The sequence below is a fragment of the Bubalus bubalis genome, chromosome 13 (assembly GCF_019923935.1).
Source record: "Bubalus bubalis isolate 160015118507 breed Murrah chromosome 13, NDDB_SH_1, whole genome shotgun sequence".
Classification (NCBI taxonomy): Eukaryota; Metazoa; Chordata; class Mammalia; order Artiodactyla; family Bovidae; genus Bubalus; species Bubalus bubalis.
Window position 1 is genome coordinate 11,102,649 of NC_059169.1, and position 19,472 is coordinate 11,122,120.

Genomic DNA, 19,472 nt, shown 5'->3' on the forward strand with positions numbered 1-19,472 from the left:
GGAAGATCCCCTGGAGGAGGGCATGGCAACGCACAACAGTATTCTTGCCTGGAGAATCCCCATGGACAGAGGAGCCTGGTGGGCTACAGTCCATGAGGTCACAGAGTCAGACACTGAGCGACTGAGTGACTAAGCACAGCAAAGTGGAAGGATCAATAGGGCATGGCAGAGACTGTGTTGAAGGGATTAGCACACACCTCGTCTGAAGAGCTGAGCCACTCTGAGCCCCATGAGGAAATGCCAGGAGGGGTTGGGGCGGGGGAGATACAGTAATGCAGCCCAGAGTTTTGGGCTTTGATGAAGAATTCCCAGCTATTAAATGTTGGCTCATATTGATCTCCGTGGGCCAATCCAAACGATACCACAGGAAGGCCTGCAGCGGTTGTAAATCCATGGTGTCTGCTGCAGAGCCCCCATTAACACTGTCAGTGTGGCCACGGCACCAGTGGTGATCTGGGGACCGTGCAGCGCAGTGGCCTGGGTCCCGGCCACAGCCAGCGAGGAGCCTCGAGTCCTCTGAGCAGAGGGTCTCTAAGACGCTGATTCTCAGACACATGTGCACAAAACCACCCATACGCTTGTTTTAAGTGGTTCGTTATGTAAGATTCTGAAGGCAGGCCCAGGGATTTGCATTTTTCAAAGAACCAAATATTTTTCAATAGACCTTATTTTTTAGAAAAGCTTTAGATTCACAGGGGGAAAAAAAAAAGAGAGAAGATAGTACAAAGAGTTCCCATAAGACCTACACACAGTTTTTCTTATTAGCATCTTACATTACTGAACATTTGTCCCAATCAGCAAACCAATACTGACACATTATGATGAACAAAAGGCCATGCGTTATTCACATTTCCTTTTTACCTGCCATCCTTTTCTGTCCGGAGCCTGTCCAGGATAACACATCACATTTAATTGCCACATTTCTTTAGGCTCTTCTTGGCTGTGGCAGCTCTTCAGACTTTCCTTGTTTCCATGACCTTGACTCTTTCGAGGAGTATCGGTCAGGCGGTTTGTAGAACTTTATTAGAACCTGCTGGATGTTTTTCTCACGGTAAGATTGAGGTTATGGATTGCTGAGGGGAAGATCCAAGGGTAGAATGCCGTTTTCATGACTTCACAGCAAGTGTGCATACTGTCAGGCTGGCTCCTCACTGTCTGTGTTGACCTTGATCCGCAGGCTGAGGCGGTGTTAGGTTTCTCTACTGTCAGACTAATCTCTCTTTCTTTCTCACATATATACATGCTTTTTCGTACTGCCCTCTTTGAAAGGAAGCTGCCACGTGCAACGCACACTTGAGGGTGAAATGAGGCTCTGTGTCTTTAAGGACAGAGGACCCGCGTGAATTATTTGGAATTCTTCTGCACAGATTTGCCTCTTCTCCCCTGTTTATTTACTCAACCATGTATTTACGTCAGTATGGACTCACAGATGTTTATTTCATATTCTGGGTTATAACCCAGTACCACTTTGTTGCTCAAACTGTTGCAACGTTGGCCACCAGGAGCTCTTTCTCCCGGCTCTTGTGTCCCTTCGAGCACCCCTTCCCCCTCCCATGTGGGTTGTGAGTCCGTATTTTTTAGCAGAATTCCCAAGTGATTCCGGTGCAGGTGGTCCAAGGGCCTCAAGGGGAGAAGTGTGGTTCAGGTATGCCGTGGGCTCTGGCTACAGAATTCCAGCCACTCACTGATCCCTTCAGCAAGCAGGTGAGGGGTGACTCTCTGTCCATCTTATCCATTCAGCAAAGACACTAAGCGTCACCACCCTGCCTCCTCCTGTTACCCAACCAGGCTGCTTTGCCTGATGCAGGGCAAGCTAAAATGCTGAGATGCCAAGGCAAAGCGAGGGTCTGTTCGCAAGGCAGCTCAGCTAAGAAACAAGTCTCAAATCTGCCTCCCTAAAGGGAAGGTGTCTGGGGTGTTCACGAGATAAGGAATAAAGAAGCAGGGCGAGAGGATTCCCTGGCAGTCCAGTGGTTGGGACTCCACGAATTCACGGCTGGGTTCACCTTTTGCCTGGGTTCAATCCCAGTTGGGGAACTAAAATCCCACAAGCCATGTGGCAAAAGAGAGCGAGAGAAGATCTTTTTTAAAAAAAAAAAGCAGCAGCAGGATGGGCTTAGACACGGGGAGCGTGGGGGCAGGTGACTGGGAAAAGGTGTGGTGATCATTAGTCTGCACAGGTGTAACTAGCCAGCAGGCCTCCACGTGTTCGAAAGATCACTCACGCCTGCCCAGCTGGACGGCCCGTGGTCCTAGCTGGCCTTCACCAGCTCAGCTCAAGCTAGACACCGCTGACTCCAAGTTTCTGGGAAAGAACTCTGGTAAACATCTTATTGTTTAGACTATGTACAGCTGGGAGGCCTTGCAAGTCTTAAAACGGCCTTGATTAATGACGGCAGGTGAGATGACTCGACTCCTAACCCAGGGTGTCACTCCCTGCCCGGCGCTCTGCTGGGTCTCGGAAATTCAGACTTGGGGGCAGACCGGCAGTGGGGAAAGACGGCTGTTGCTGACGGAAGGGTGGAAGAGGAGGGCCTCCCGGTCCTTTGATCCGTCCTTCCTCAGTTTCCTGGAGACTACGGAAAAGGGCCTGCTAGGACTTGGGAGAAGCGGTGGACTTCTCTAGCAGTCCAGTGGTTGAGACTTCACCTTCAGTGCAGGGGGTGCAGGTTCATTCCCTGGTCGGGGAGCTAAGATGCTCCATGCCTCGTGACTGAAAGACTAAAGCATGAAACAGAAACAATATTGTAATAAATTCAATAAGGACTTTAAAAATGGTCCACATTTTTAAAAATCTGTAAAAAACAGAAAAAGAATTTAGAGAGGATATAGGGACAGAGCAGGCACCCTGAGGATGTGGGAGGGGATTGGGCTCCAAATCACCCATGGAAGATTTGGAATTAAATAGGAAGGGACTTCCCTGGTGGTCCAGTGGTTAAGACTACTAGCTTCAACTGCAGGGGGCTGAGGTTTTGTCCCGGGGCTTCACTGATAGCTCAGTTGGTAAAGAATCTGCCTGCAGTGCAGGATTCCTGGGTCAGGAAGATTCGCTGAAGGAGAAGGGATAGGCTACCCACTCCAGTATTTTTGAGCTTCCCTTGTGGCTCAGCTGGTAAAGAATCTGCCTGTAATGCAGGAGACCTGGGTTCGATCCCTGGGTTGGGAAGATCCCCTGGAGAAGGAAAAGGGTACCCACTCCAGTATTCTGGCCTGGAGAATTCCATGGACTATATAGTCCATGCGGGAGAATTCCATGGACTGTATAGTCCATGGGGTCTCAAAGAGTCAGACATGACTAAGCGACTTTCACTGGGGAACAAAGATGCCATATGCCATGTGGCGTGGAAAAAAAAAAAATCACAAATCCATTACAGAATAAAATGGGCCATAGAAATTTTTATAGATGGGGTGGAGGTGGGCTTGTCTGAGGTCCCTTCATCTATAATATCTTTAATTTTCTGGATGAAACTGGAGACCAGGTGAATCCTCACTTAGAGCAAAGAGTTTGAGTTCAAACATGGGGTCTGGGAGGGCATTAAAGGTTTGAGATAGTGGTGTGGCAGTTTGAATCTAGTCAGGAGACAAAACCCACAGCAATAATTTGAGAAGAGAGAGCTAAATATAAAGAATGGTTAACAACATTAAAGTTAAAGAGAAGGCCAAGATATCTTAGAGGAGGCACTTATGACCTCTCAGACTGGGAAAACAAAGGCAGATGGGTGGGGAATTACTTAAACCCTCACACATCAGAGGAGTGGTCCCGTGGGACCAGGACCCAGCTCTCTGAGGAATGGGTGCTGGCGGGCTGGTGATGGTCGGGGAGCAATGACACCATCTCTGTAAGTGCTGGAGTAACTGGAAACTGGATTCAACTGCTGTTACAGGAAAGCACAGCCCCTGCCATGGAAGGAGGCATTGTTGGGGTGTTGCTCTGAAGAACCACAAGAAGAAAGGAGGTCTCAAGTCCCTGCCTCTTCCTGCAGGCTTGCAGCCTTCCTGTTGCACCCCTAATCGCTAGAGCCCAGTGTGTGGTTTGCAGAACCTTCGCCCAGTAGCATGAAGCCAAGGAGAGAAGCTCGGGTTTGGAGCTGAGAGGCAATGATCATCACAAGGAAGTCGCCCCTCCACTGCACGAGCGACATTTAGTGCCTATACACAGATGCGAGTCTGCACCCTGGCTAAATTTCTTTCCTCCCTTGTCTGAGAATCATTTCTATGGCTCTTTGCTGAATTGGAGCTTTCTTTGCATCCCAGAGCTCAGCTGCTGTGGGTTCCCTTGGTGGTTTATCCCCTCCCAGAAAATTCCTGATGTATTACCTAGCTCAAAAAGAACTAACAAAGGGTTACAAATATCCATCAACAGACAAATGGATATGCCAGATGTCATATATACATACAATGGAATTCAGCCTTAAAAGGGAAGAAAATTCTGACATATGCAACAACATGGGTGAACCCTGAGGACATTATAGAAGGCAGCTACAAAGTATTGTGATTCCACTTACATGAGGTACCTAGAGTCTTGTTTTTTGTTGTTCCGCCTCTGAGTCATGTCCGACTCTTTGCGACCCCATGGACCCGCCAGGCTCCTCTGTCCACGGGATTTTCCAGGCAAGGATACTGGAGTGGGTTGCCATTTCCTTCTCCAGGGGATCTTCCTGACCCAGGGATCGAACCCCCGTACCCTGCATTGGCAGGCGGATTCTTTACTGCTGAGCCACCAGGGAAACCTAGACTACAGAGTAGTCAAATTCATGGAGACAGAAAGTAGAGCAGTGGTCGCCTGAGGCGGAAGGAATTTTGTTGTTTAATGGGTACAGAGTTTCAGTTTTGCAAGATGAAAAATATTCTGGAGATGAATGGTGCTTACCGTTGCACAACAACGTGAATGCACTAAATGCAACTTTAGAAATTGCTAAGATGGTAAATTTTATGTTATGTGTATTTTACCACAATTGTGCTCAGTTGAGTCTGACTCTTTGTGACTCCATGGACTGTAGCCCACCAGGCTCCTCTGTAAATGGGATTTTAAGGTGAGAATACTGGAGTGGGTTGCCATACATTCTTCCAAGGGATCTTCCAGACCCAGGGATTGAACCTGAATCTCTAGAGTCTCCTGCATTGACAGATGGATTCTTTACTGCCACCTGGGAAGCCCCTTTACCACAATTACATGTTTTTTTTTTAAGTAACAAAGGTCTGCATAGTCAAAGCTATGGTTTTTCCAGTAATCATTTACAGATATGAGAACTGGACCATAAAGAAGCCTGAGGTGATGAAGAATCGATACCTCTGAACTGTGATGCTGGAGAAGACTCTTGGGAGTCCCTTTGACAGCAAGGAGATCCAACCAGTCAATCATAAAGGAAATCAACTCTGAATATTCTTTGGAAGGACTGATGCTGATGCTCCAATATTTTGGCCACCTGATGTGAAGAGCTCACACATTGGAAAAGACCCTGTTGCTGGGAAAGTTTGAGGGCAGGATAAGGGGGACGACAGAGGATGAGATGGTTGGATGGCATCATTGACTCGATGGACATGAGTCTGAGCAAGCTCCTGGAGTTGGTGGTGGACAGGGAGGCCTGGCGTGCTGCAGTCCACCGGGTTGCAAAGAGTCGGACACGACTGATCGACTAAACAACAACAAAAAGGAACTAAAAGGTTCCGGTTGGAGCTTCCAAGTGGGCAGCCCCTCACCTGACATGTTATCTGTGCTTCCCCACAGTGATTCATTCCTCAACTGACCTTCATGAGCAGCACTTTCTAGACTTTGCTCTGTAAGTTCCACCAGGCGTGTGTCCTTGTTTGCTCAGCCAAGTTGTATATGTGCAGGGGCAGCCTTGCCCTTCCTCTGCTGCTGCTGCTGCTGCGTTGCTTCAGTCGTGTCCGACTCTGTGCGACCCCATAGACGGCAGCCCACCAAGCTCCCCCGTCCCTGGGATTCTCCAGGCAAGAACACTGGAGTGGGTTGCCATTTCCTTCTCCAGTTCATGAAAGTGAAAAGTGAAAGTGAAGTCGCTCAGTCATGTCTGACTCCTAGCGACCCCATGGACTGCAGCCCACCAGGCCCCTCTGTCCATGGGATTTTCCAGGCAAGAGTACTGGAGTGGGGTGCCATTGCCTTCTCTGAATAGTGATTCGCAATTTCTTAAGGTTATACTCCATTTATAGTTATTATAAAATATTAGCTATATTCTCCAGGTTGTACAATGTATCCTTGTAACTTATTTTAAAGATAGTAGTTTGCACCCCTTCCTATGCTCAGTGGTGGCTGACTTTTTGAGGCCTCATGGACTGTGGCCCTCTAGGCTCCTGCTGCTGCTGCTACTAAGTGGCTTCAGTCGTGTCCGACTCTGTACAACCCCACAGACGGCAGCCCACCAGGCTCCCCCGTCCCTGGGATTCTCCAGGCAAGAACACTGGAGTGGGTTGCCATTTCCTTCTCCAATGTATGAAAGTGAAAAGGGAAAGTGAAGTTGCTCAGTCATGCCCGACTCTTAGCGACCCCATGGACTGCAGTCCACCAGGCTCCTCCATCCCTGGGATTCTCCAGGCAAGAGTACTGGAGCGGGTTTCCTACTCCAGGGGTCTTCCTGACCCAGGGGTCAAACCCACATTGCCAGCATTGGCAGGCGGGTTCTTCACACCAGCGCCACCTGGGAAGCCCGTGCCTCTTACTCTCCCACTCCTATCTTGCCCCTGCCCTGCCCTTTCCCCCTGGTAGCCACTTGTTTGTTCTCTGTATCTGTGAGTCTGCTTATTTGTTACAGTCACTAGTTGATTGTGTTTTTTAGATTCCACATCGAAGTGAAATCATGCAGTATTTGTCTTTCTCTGTCTGACTTTTTTCACTTAGCATCTATGTTGCTGGACTCCCCAGGTCCATCCATGTTGCTGCAAATGGCAAAATGTCATTCATTTTATGACTAAGTAGTATTCCATTATATGCACACCACCTCCTATTCGTCTAGTCATCTGCTGATGCGCTTAGTTTGCTTCCATATCTTGGCTATTATAAATAATGAATAATAGCCAATATAAATTGGATATTTAATATGGGCTTCCCTGATAGTTCAGTTGGTAAGGAATCTGCCTGCAGTGCAGGAGACTCCAGTTCGATTCCTGGGTCGAGAAGATCCCCTGGAGAAGGGAGAGGCTACCCACTCCAGTATTCTTGGGCTTCCCTTGTGGCTCAGCTGGTAAAAAAATCCACCTGCAATGTGGGAGACCTGGGTTCAATCCTTGGGTTGGGAATATCCCCTGGAGAAGGGAAAGGCTACCCACTCCAGTATTCTGGCCTGGAGAATTCCACAGACTGTATAGTCCATAGTGTTGCAAAGAGTCGGACCTGACTGGGTGACTTTCACATAAAACATAAACACATAATATGACAAGCTCATTTATCGTCCAAAGCAACCCTGTGTTGTAGACGCTGTTCTCATCTCCATTTTACAGATGAGGAAACTAAAGCTTAGAGGGGTTGTAACCAGCCTCGGGGCGTTTATCTGCTAAGTGATGAAGCCAGGGCTGAAGGGGTTCTCCGGGTTCCGGACTGTATCTTGAACCAGTGGACTCTACCGCCCCCTAGTGGATCCCCTGATCTTGCGTTGCCTCACTGACACCAGGTCCCCAGCTTCGCTGCCTCCAGATAAGAAGACATTTCACAGTCGCTATTTTATGCACTAATAACGCCTCTATTGGGAGCAGGCAATGGCACCCTACTCCAGTACTCTTGCCTGGAAAATCCCTTGGACGGAGGAGCCTGGTGGGCTGCAGTCCATGGGGTCACTGAGTCGGACACGACTGAACGACTTCACTTGCACTTTTATGCATTGGAAAAGGAAATGGCAACCCACTCCAGTGTTCTTGCCTGGAGAATCCCAGGGACGGGGGAGCCTGGTGGGCTGTCGTCTCTGGGGTCGCACAGAGTTGGACACGACTAAAGCGACTTAGCAGCAGCAGCAACACCTCTATTATTTTATGCACCGCACCAGCCATGTTCCAGTGAGTGGCAGCAGTAGCTGAGTTTTGTTACACCCCTGATGAGCATCCCTGGATTCTCACCTCCCAGGAGCAGCAGGCCTGGTGGCTTCCAAGGCTCGTGGCAAGATTATCATATGTCGGTTACAGCAGCCTTTCATTTCCTGCAGGAGCATCCCTGAAAGATTTCAGAGCTTTCCTTGGCCTCTCTGGCTGTCCTGATCTTTAGAATGAATGGTAAAGAAACTCCTGGACTTCTCTAACCCAACTACATGGGTGGTTTGGGGAGAAGATAACTCTCCCAGTTTCTCTCATGATCTGAGTCATCTGCCTGGGGTCCTGAGTGGGGGGTATCCGTCTCTTGAGAAGAGTCCTTTCCACACCACAAGGGCCACTGTGGCTGCCTACGGGGCTCCTGGCAGGTAAGTCCAGGTGTGCCAGTGGAGCCAGATCTCTTTTGTTGTTTGGTCCAGGAGTCAATGAGGTTCATGCCTTGCACTGGGTTGTCATGTTCATTTAGTCTCTTTTAGTCTAGAATAATCCTCCCTTTTGCCTTCTCGGTTATTATTTCTGTCACGCTGAACTTCTTGGAAGGGTGAGATGTTCTAGATTGTCTTCCATGCCGGATTTGTCTCATAGTTTCTTCACCACTGGACTCAGATGCCATGCTTCTGGCAAGCCTGTTTTGTAGATGGTGTTTTATACTTCTCGTTACCTCATGTCTGGAGGCACAAAGACCTCATCTGGGAAATGCACTCAACAAATATATATTAAGGGTCTATCGTGTGATGTGCTGAGCACTCTGTTATCCTGTGAAGACACATGGGAGCTACTGATAATGACTGAGGTGAAGTCATAAGGAAAACAGAAGGGCAGGTTGATCAAATAGGAAGAGGTTTAGCTACACTGAATAGAAAACTCACAGTAGCTGAGTAGCTGAACCAAATGGAGGCTTGGTTTTTCTCACGCACCTGCGAGACAGGAGACAAGCAGTCCAGAGCGGATGTGATCACTCCGCTGTATTCCGGGGCTCTTTCCCTTTCTCTTTCTATCTGCCGTCTTTATGGCTGTCGTTCCCATGGGTCCAAGATGGTGCCTGCCTCCCTAAACAATGTGATGCCCTTTCAGTCAGGAAGGAGAGAAGGGGCATGCCCACTGACTCCTTGCCACTGAAGGAGCTTTCCCCAAAGGGTACCCAGTAATCTGCTCGTGGCTCATTGGTTAGGACTGTGTCACGTGCTCGACCCAGTAGGCAAGGTTGTCTGGAGAAGGTACCTGTCGGGAACATTGTTGTTGCTGTTGTTTAGTCGCTAAGTCATGTCTGACTCTTTGCGACCCCGTGGACTGTAGCCCATCAGGCTCCTCTGTCCACAGGATTTCTCAGGCAGGAATACTGGAGTGGGTTGCCAATTCCTTTTCCAGGGGATCTTCCCCACCCAAGGATCAAACCCACATCTCTTGCGTTGGCAGTCGGATTCTTTGCCACCCTGCCACCTGGGAAGCCCTCCATGCTGGCTTACAACAGTCTAAAAGACCAGCAGGCACTCTGCTTAGACAGTAAATTAACTGACATGTATTTAACTGAGTCTGAAGATACTGTCGTTCACACTGATTTTTCTTATACTGATAATGCGTGTCATTGTGTTGTGCTGAAAACGGAGGAGATCTAGATTTGTAACCCCAAGAGAGTCACATAACTTGTATTAACAGTAGGCTATGTTTTCAAAAGATCAAAGAATGTACCCAAATCGGGGCCTGGGAAGGATTAAGCCAAGTATTTGTACAGTATCTATCTCAAAACGGTCCATGACCCACACCCCAAGCAAAATATGAAGTGCCCCAACTTCAAAAACCCTGGCCTTTAATAATTTAGACCTACAGCTTAACCGTACTTGACATCTTGACACAGGCTGTGCCCCTGGGCTCAACCAGGTCAAGTGAAAACCCAGACGGGACATCTACCTGTGTCAGCGACCCCAGGACCCTCTGCCCGAGGGCTGCATCTTTCCTTACCCTAACCGGGCTCTATGTGCCCCGCAGGCCAGGGCCACTCACCAAGGGTTCTCTCCAAGCACCCTGGTCAAAAAGTCACCCAGCGGAGGCCCTGGATGACTCTTTTATCTTGCTTCTGGGAGGCCCCATCGTGGATCAGAGCAGAGCTGTTCCCTTGACAAAAAAGCAGCATTCTGCTCTTAAGGAAGAAGAGGGAAATGGATACTACGTAGGCAATTAGCTCCCCCCCCCCACACCCCCACCCCCCCACGCGGCTGGCTGTGCCTCGCAGCTTGTGGGAATCTTAGTTCCGCCTCCAGGGATTGCATCTGGGCCACAGCCAATCACCAAGTTCAAATCAGTGGCCCACCAGGGAATTCCAGCAATTAGCATTCTTTGCCAAGGAGGATAAGGCAGATTTTCAACAGCTGGAGAAACAGCTACACAGAAAATATATGAAAATTAAAATTTTCCTACCTACCTAAAAAAAAAAAAGCTGATTGTAGTCATGGTAACAAATACTCAACAGAATTAGTTTCACATCCTTTTAATTGATTCATGATGATGCCTGCAATGCAGCAGACCCTGGTTGGATCCCTGGGTCTGGAAGATCCCCTGGAGAAGGGAATGGCTACCCACTCCAGTATTCTTGCCTGGAGAATCCCATGGACAAAGGAGCCTGATGGACTACAGTCCACAGAGTCGCAAAGAGTCAGACACAACTGAGCAACGAACACCTTTGCTTTCTCTCAGTGATACCCTTGTACAAGTTAATCAGTCAGTTCAGTCCCTAGTTTATGAAAATCAGCCAATCAGCAATCGACTCACTTTAATAAATATACCTCCCAGTGCCAACCAATCAACAACAGCTCGGTGGGCCTCATGCTCCTACAGATGATGTCAACCCGCTTATGCCTCTGGAAGTCTCCCAATCCCTGATCTCCGTGCTTCCTAAAAACCCTATATAAACCAACCCTGCACTCTGCTCAGAGATATCAGTAGCACAGGATGATAAAAAGGATGGAGATATATATTTTTTTTTCAGATTTTTTTCCTTCATAAGTTGCTACAAAATATTTAGTTCTTTGTGCTATACAGTAGGTCCTTGTTGGTGTAGTAGCATGTATATGCAGAGAAGGAAATGGCAACCCACTCCAGTATTCTTGCCTAGAGAATCCTGTGGACAGGGGAGCCTGGTGGGCTGCCGTCTATGGGGTCGCACAGAGTCAGACATGACTGAAGCGACTTAGCAGCAGCAGCAGCAGCAGCAGCAGCATGTGTATATGTTAATCCCAAATTCCTAATTTGTCCCTCCCTCTCCCTTTCCCCCATCTTGTTTCATCTTAACTACCTGTTTCAAAGGCCTGTGTCTAAATCCAGTCACATTCTGAGGCTGCTGGAGTTTAGACCTTTAATACCTGAATTTTGAGAGGACACAATTCAGCCTATAACAGGGTCCCTACTCCACACAGGAAATACCAGACCCTTAACGGCGCAACAGGTTCTTGATCTGGCCTGGAAGCAATGGTGTCAGAAGTGAAGAAAGATACACTGATGTGCCCTGACTGCGTAGGTGCTGGCTTAGACTGGGCAGGCCTGAGTCTGCGGTGGAGAAAACTCATGGTCTCAGAGCCTGCTGAGGACGAGTGCTAAAGACTTCCTTGTTGACAGGCTGTCTTTTTGTTCGTCAATTAACTGCAGAATTTCCCAGATTTTTTTTTTTTAATAACAAGAAAGAATAAAAAGAAATCTGCTATAATTTTAGCAGCAATTAACCTGAATTCACAGAGGAGTGCTTTCTCCCTGCTGTGAGCCAGCTATAGCCAGGGTGGCCAGTCCAGTTTCCGGCTAGGAATCCTGCTCCCAAACCCCTCTCTGCCCCATGAGCATCATTGCTGCCCTCACCCTGGTCCGTGGTTATTTCGTCTCCTTTTCAGAAAGTCAGGACTAGGGGTTGCTTTGAAGAAACATGACCACATACACTTTGGGGCCAATATATGACCCTGCCCCTCAGTGGAGACAGCTGGGGCTAAACATATCACATTTTTCTTTCTTCCATCTGCTTCAGAGGCAGAAAAATGCTACAGTTTCTGGCCTATGACAAGAAAAAAAATAAAGGGAAAAAAAGCCTATAGGTCCCCACACTTTAAATGCCAGCCAATGGAACAAAAATAGAAACTTTAAAATGTTCAGAACAAAAATTTCACCTGGACTGACCTTGTTTCATTTTAGGACACTGGAACGGATTCTAGTCAGGTGAATTTGAAGCGGCAGAGATAAAAGATCCACTTATAAGAACTATAATGCTGCTGCTGCTGCTGCTAAGTCACTTCAGTTGTGTCCAACTCTGTGCGACCCCATAGACGGCAGCCTACCAGGCTCCCCCATCCCTGGGATTCTCCAGGCAAGAACACTGGAGTGGGTTGCCATTTCCTTCTCCGATGCAGGAAAGTGAAAAGTGAAAGTGAAGTCGTTCAGTCCTGTCCAACTCTGTGCGACCCCATGGACTGCAGCCCACCAGGCTCCCCCGTCCCTGGGATTCTCTAGGCAAGAACACTGGAGTGGGTTGCCATTTCCTTCCCCAGTGCATAAAAGCGAAAAGTGAAAGTGAAGTCGCTCAGTTGTGTCTGACTCTTAGCGACCCCATGGACTGCAGCCCACCAGGGTCCTCCATCTATGGGATTTTCTAGGCAAGAGTACTGGAGTGGGGTGCCATTGCCTTCTCCGAAGAACTATAATAGGACAATCCTTTTAAAATGGCTTAAAACCAGCAAAATGTTTCTAGTGCCCCCAGAATGGTTCGGTGAATGCAGAATGGTTGGTTTAAGATAGCGGTTCTTTTCCCCGTCTGCGCTGGGTATTTTTGTTTTTGTTTTTTAGTTTTAGGTTTACAACAGAGAGGAGTTAATTTATCAACAGCCTAAAACTGTTGCCAGTTTTTTTTTAGTTAAAAAATTTACAATCTCATCGGTAGCTCCCTTCCTCCTTTCCCCTCTCCGACCTGCCAGTTGCTGTTCCGTATTGGTGTGTCCAGGCTGCCCTGCGCCCCCATCTGTCCAGGTATATGAGGCAGGGAGCCTGGGCAGCCTTCCTCTCAGTCATAGTTCACCCCACTTGAAAATTAAAACAAGAAGACGTTGCTTACAAGATTTCATCTGTGGGAACCACAGCTCCTGGTTGCCTTTCTCCTGTGTATGTGTAAATTCCTTAATAAACATTGCAGGGAAGCACCGCTCAAAAAAATAAAATAAAATAAAAAATAAGATAGCGGTTCTTGATGAAACAGAAGAAGCTACTCACTTCCAAATTAGATTTTAGTACAATGGACTAGATATTAAAAGTAAAAGGTGCTCACAACCAATGTATAATTTCATCTCCTAGCGCTGGTAGGAGGACAATGCTTGTTCCACTTATATATACGATGCACCGCTGTCCTGAACATCCTCTCCAGTCTGTGCTCTCTGGAACATTTGTTTCCGGCTCTGTGTCTCATTGTCTCCCTCTGATACACCTTCCTGCCCTGACTTTTCTCGCCACAGTTTCTCCTAGTTCTGACTTCATCAGTTTCTCTCTACTTCTAGGTCCTATATCCTCTCCTATTTGGATCCTGCATCCTTTGTGTAGGGAAGCACCAGTGCCTCTAAAGTTTATCCTAGAATTACAGTCTGGTGCATCGGGAGCGGGTGGGAGTTGGTCTATAGGGGCTTTAATTCTGTCCCTTGAGTGTCCCCTAACCTACTAAGGGGTCATATTGTCAGGTGGATTTATGTAGTGTCTGGCACAGAGTAAGTATTCAGTAATATTGTTTTTGTTGTTTAATTGCTAAGCTGTATCTGACTCTTTTGTGACCCCATGGATTGCAGCCTGCCAGGCTCCTCTGTTCATGGGATTTCCCAGGCAAGAATACTGGAGTGGGTTGCCATTTCTTTCTCCAGGGGATCTTCGAAACCCGGGGATCAAACCCAGGTCTCCTGCATTGGCAGGTGGATTCTTTACCACTGAGTCATGAGGGAAGCCTTCTCAGTAATGTTAGATACTATTATTGACCAGACAGTCTCCAGCAAGCCTTCATTGGAGGCCAGTGAAGATGAACAGGTAACTGACGGAGGCAATATGAGGAATATAAACACAGTCTGTTTTAGAAATAATCTCTATGGCCACCATCGCTTTCCTTCAGTCCTCAAGGCTTAGGTTCCCTTCCCTTGGCACAGGGGGTCCCAAAGAAAGAGGGCTCTTGTCCTGTCTCTGTAGGTGGTCCCAGCTGACCTCCCACCACCATGTTCCTCCTGGGCACCTTGACCTCTTTGTAATTTAACCCAAAAGAAAAGGTCTCTTTTCATCATTTAGGGCCTTCCTCCCCATTCTAGCTTCTGGCCTGAAAGATTGACCCCTCCTCTGAGTATTGATACACTCTCAGGTGGCTCAGATGATAAAGCATCTGCCTACAATGCAGGAGACCCAGGTTCAATCCCTGGGTCTGGAATATCTCCTGGAGAAGGAAATGGCAACCCACTCCAGTATTCTTGCCTGGAAAATCCCACAGACGGAGGAGCCTGGTAGGCTACAGTCCATGGGGTCGCAAAGAGTCAGACATGACTAAGCGACTTCACTTTCTTTTCTTTCTGAGTATTGACCCCTCCCCTGACATCATGAGAGACTTCACCTTCCTTCCCTACTTTCCATTCTCAGGTGTCGTTCCCGAGCATAGGGATGGATGGCTCCCGCTCTAATATTAGTCCAGCTGTATAATATTGATACCTTGATCACAGGTACCCATGGTGGACCCATGTATCTCAGTTCAGTTCAGTCGCTCAGTCGTGTCCGACTCTTTGCAACTCCATGAACCGCAGCACGCCAGGCCTCCCTGTCCATCAACAACTCCTGGAATCCACCCAAACCCATGTCCATTGTGTCGGTGATGCCATCCAATCATCTCATCCTCTGCCGTCCCCTTCTTCTCCTGCCCTCAATCTTTCCCAGCATCAGTCTTTTCAAATGAGTCAGCTCTCTGCATCAGGTGGCCAAAGTATTGGAGTTTCAGCTTCAACATCAGTCCCTCCAATGAACACCCAGGACTGATCTCCTTTAGGATGGACTGGTTGGATCTCCTTGCAGTCCAAGGGGCTCTCAAAGAGTCTTCTCCAACACATGTATCTACACCTCGAGAATAAAAGAAGGGTGGCTCCCTCATAACTCAGATTGACACTATTATTTGAAGTATAATATTAATACCTGCCTTGAAGATTTGTTTAAATTAGGTTGAGACAGTGTCCACTAACTTGTGGACAAATTCACGGACTCACACTAGTTTTAGGAGAGACCTAGAGATTAAAAACTGGAACTATGGAATTCCACTTCAACTATGAACTTGAATCCCTGTTCAAATACAACTGTGGAATTGAATTAAAGTGCCAAAACTCCCTCAAAGGGAGCCATGTGAATTTGCTACTTCTTATTAGATACCTGTGATTTCATTAACTGAGATTGGATTGTGAAAGTTTGTGTCTAGGAAGAGAATATAAGAAGAAAGGAAAGAAAAGAAGAACCCTAAGGACAAAGGAATAATCAAAAAGTAGATCCTGGAAACAATGTATCAGCTTCATAGATTTGTCTTTATCCTTGTCTGTCCTAAGATCGGAGAAGGCAATGGCACCCCACACCAGTACTCTTGCCTAAAGGATCCCATGGACGGAGGAGCCTGGTGGGCTGTAGTCCGTGGGATCGCGAAGAGTCGGACAGGACTGAGCGACTTCACTTTCACTTTTCACTTTCATGCACTGGAGAAGGAAATGGCAACACCCACTCCAGTGTTCTTGCCTGGAGAATCCGAGGGACAGGGGAGCCTGGTGGGCTGCCGTCTATGGGGTCGCACAGAGTCGGAAATGACTGAAGCGACTTAGCAGCAGCAGCAGCAGTCCTACGATACCAGAGATGGTTTGATGTCTTCCCCATCACCAAATAGTCAGACCTTGATTATGACCATGTGAGTCTGTGTGTTCTATTCCCTTCTATAAAAATTGCTGCCCACTCAGCCTTGGTACCATCACTATCCTGTGAATAATATCAGTATGAAGTTCTTGTACTATTCTCTAAGGCCAACTCCTTAACTTTTGAATTGTATCTCATTATCTCTCAACTTTTCAAGAATAGACACAATTCTTTCTTTCTATTGAAACAACCATTTTCCACTTCCTATTAGATCCTTTAAAAACATCCTGCTCCAAAGTATAGATCCTTTCCTTCTCCTTGCTTTCTCACTGTCTTCTGTGTCCCTTTAGGAAGCATCTCAGAGCTGGCACCTGCTGTGTCCATTTCCTCATCTTCCATCCTCTCTGCAACCCATTCCAGATCGACTTTTGACACACGATTCACTGAAATCATGCTCATTAGGATTATTGATGGCCTCTGCCTGGTAAGACCCAATGATGGTCAATCAGACCCTTTGTCCTCAGCATACTGACTCTCAGAAGTTTTGAAGGGAATCAATTATTCCCACCTTTTAAAAAGTCCATGACAGTTTTATATATTAAAAAGATAAGATATGTGTTAGTGGCTCAGTCATATCCAGCTCTTTGTGACCCCATGGACTGTAGCCCCTCAGGCTCCTCTGTGCATGGGATTTCCCAAGCAAGAATATTGGAGCAAGTTGTCATTTCCTCCTCTAGGGGATCTTTCCAACCCAGGGATAGAACCTGGGTCTCCTACATTGCAGGTGGATTCTTTACCCTGTGAACCACCAAATATAATAAACATGGGTGTACCCACTGGTGGTTAAAAAGTAGAGAACTTTCACTGGAAACTCTCATGTGTCTTTCTCAGATTGCTTATCTCTGGAATATGACCACCCTTTGGAATTTTGTGCATATTATTCCCTTGCCATCCTGCATGGTTTCATTTTACCCATGTATTTCTCTAGCAATGTGTTATTTCATTTTGGTTTTATGAGCTTTCACATCAACAGTAACTTATTGCACATGTCTTTGTAACTTGCTTTTTTTTCTTTCCACATTATTTTTCTGAGTTTTATTCATGATGCTGCTTATAACCCCAGCTTGTTTCTACTGCTGTGCAGTATCTGTTATACACCTGTATTAATTATCTACTGCTAGGCAAAAAATTTACTCCAAAATTTAGGAGTGTGAAACAGTGATAAACAGTTTCTGTAGGTCAGGGATTTAGGAGACACTTAGCTGAGCTATTCTAATTCAGGGTCTCCCATGAGGTTGCATTCAAGATATTTGCTAAGGATACAGTCATCTGAAGGCTTGACCGGGGCTGGAGACTTTGCTTCCAAGATGGCTCAGTCAGGAGACTGGGAGTTGGTCCTGGTTGTTGGAAGGAGCCTCAGGTCCTTGCCCTGTGATTATCATCACAGGGCTATGTGAGTTTCCTTCCAACATGGTAGCTGGCTTCTTCTAGAGACAAAGATTCAGGAGAGCAAGGCAGAAGTCACAGTGACTTTTATTACCTGGCCTTGGAAGTCATGTGCCATTATTTCTAAAATATTCTATTGGTTACACAGATCAGCTCTATTCAGTGTGGGAGGGAACAACACAAAGATTGTGAATAACAGGAGCTGACATCAGTGGCCATCTTGGAGACTGGCTATCCCAATTTATCTATTCTCTTGTTAATGATAGTAATGTCATTTCAGTTTTTAAAGTTATAAACAGTACTTCTATTCTCATTCTTGTTTAGGATTCCTGGTGCACATAAGCAAGAGTTTCTCCCAAGGGAGACTCTGGGTCACAGGCTATGTGCATCTGCAAATAGATTAGCTAAACTAAAATTGCCTGAAAGTGGTTAAACAGTTTATACTCCTATCAGCAGTGAGTAATATTTCCCATGCTCTATATCCTTGTCATTATTTGGTATTGTCATATTATTTTATTTGGCATATTTTTAAATTGATGCCAATCTGGCAGGTATAAAATGATATCTTTTGCAGATTAAAATTTGCATTTTGGGGACTTCCCTGTGGATCCAGTGCTTAAGACTCCATGTTTTCAATGCAAAGGACATGGGTTCAATCCCTGATTGGGGAACTAAGATCCCACATGCCACACAATGTGGCCTGAAAAATAATAATAACAAGAAATTAAATAAAATTTGCATTTTTCAAAATTACTAATGAGATTGAACACCTGTTCATATGTTTACTGCCCATTCAAGCTCCCTATAATAAGTAATGCCTAGTAGTGGCATCTATACTTTTTTTATTGGCTTATATGTCTTTGTCTTACTAAATTGTAGCAGTTCTTTTTCTAGTCTGAATTATTTAGAAGCTTCTGGTGATTATAGGTGCTGCAAAGATTTCCTCCAAGGTTGTGCTCTTTTTACTTTTTAATACTAGTTTTTTAATGACTAGAAATATAAAATGTCTTCTCTTAGCCCTCTGTGGTATGTGCTATTTATGTCTTTTTAGAGACATTATTCCACTGACTGAGGTCATAAAAATATCTGCCTACATTTCCTTCAGAAAGGTTTTAAGTGTTGCTCTCCACATATAGGTCAGGCGGAATCTATTTCTGCACGTTAGGGGAGGCCTGGATTACCACTTGCTCAAGACTCCTTCCTAAAGCACTTTCTGCCCTTGACTTGAGGGACATCTCCTGATTTTCCTCCCACCTGACTCGTTGCTGTGTTCACTGCAGCTCTTCCTCTCTGTAGCCACTCCATGAGTGAGCGGGCGTGCCCTCTCTCCTGTCTGTCTGGGTACCCTCACATTCTCACCCAACTCCAGGGCTATAAATAACCTCTGTGTGCTGAACGCTCCATTCTCACACCTTTACCCTTGTCCTTCCTATCCCCACGGGGCTCACTCCTTCCCATCAAATGTCACCTCCTCAGAGAGGCCTTCCCTGAATGCACTATGTAAAACAGCAGCACCCGCACCTCCCCACTATACTTACCTTGCTTTATTTTATTTATTGGCTGTGCTGGGTCTTTGTTGCTGCACACGGGCTTTCTCTAGTGGTGGCGAGCAGGGGCCACGCACCAGCTGTGGCATGCAGGCTTCTCCCTGAGGCGGCTTCTCGAGTTGTAAAACGTGTGCTCTAGTGCCCGCAGGCCTGCTTCAGTAGTTGGCGGCACTCAGGCTTAGTTTCCCCGAGGTATGTGGAATCTTCCCCAGCCGGGGATTGAACCCATGTCCCCTGCCTTGGCGGGCAGATTCTTAGCCACTGGAGCACCAGGGAAGTCCTGCTTTATTTTATATCAAGTATAATCAGTCGTCTCCTGCTTTTATATTATCGATAGAGATAGACTGTGTATTATCGGTCCAGTATTTGAATGTGTAACATGGACTTTGAACTGTTTGCTAATGCATCTAAGTGACTAAGAACAGTGCCCAGCATATTCTAGATACACAATGAACATCTGTAGTAAAAAAAGAAAAAAAAGCAATGATAACCTCTATTTAGTGTTGTCCTTTATAGCTTATGGAGCTCTTTTATGTGCAGTTATGTTCCTCCATTAGGAACATATCCCCAGACACA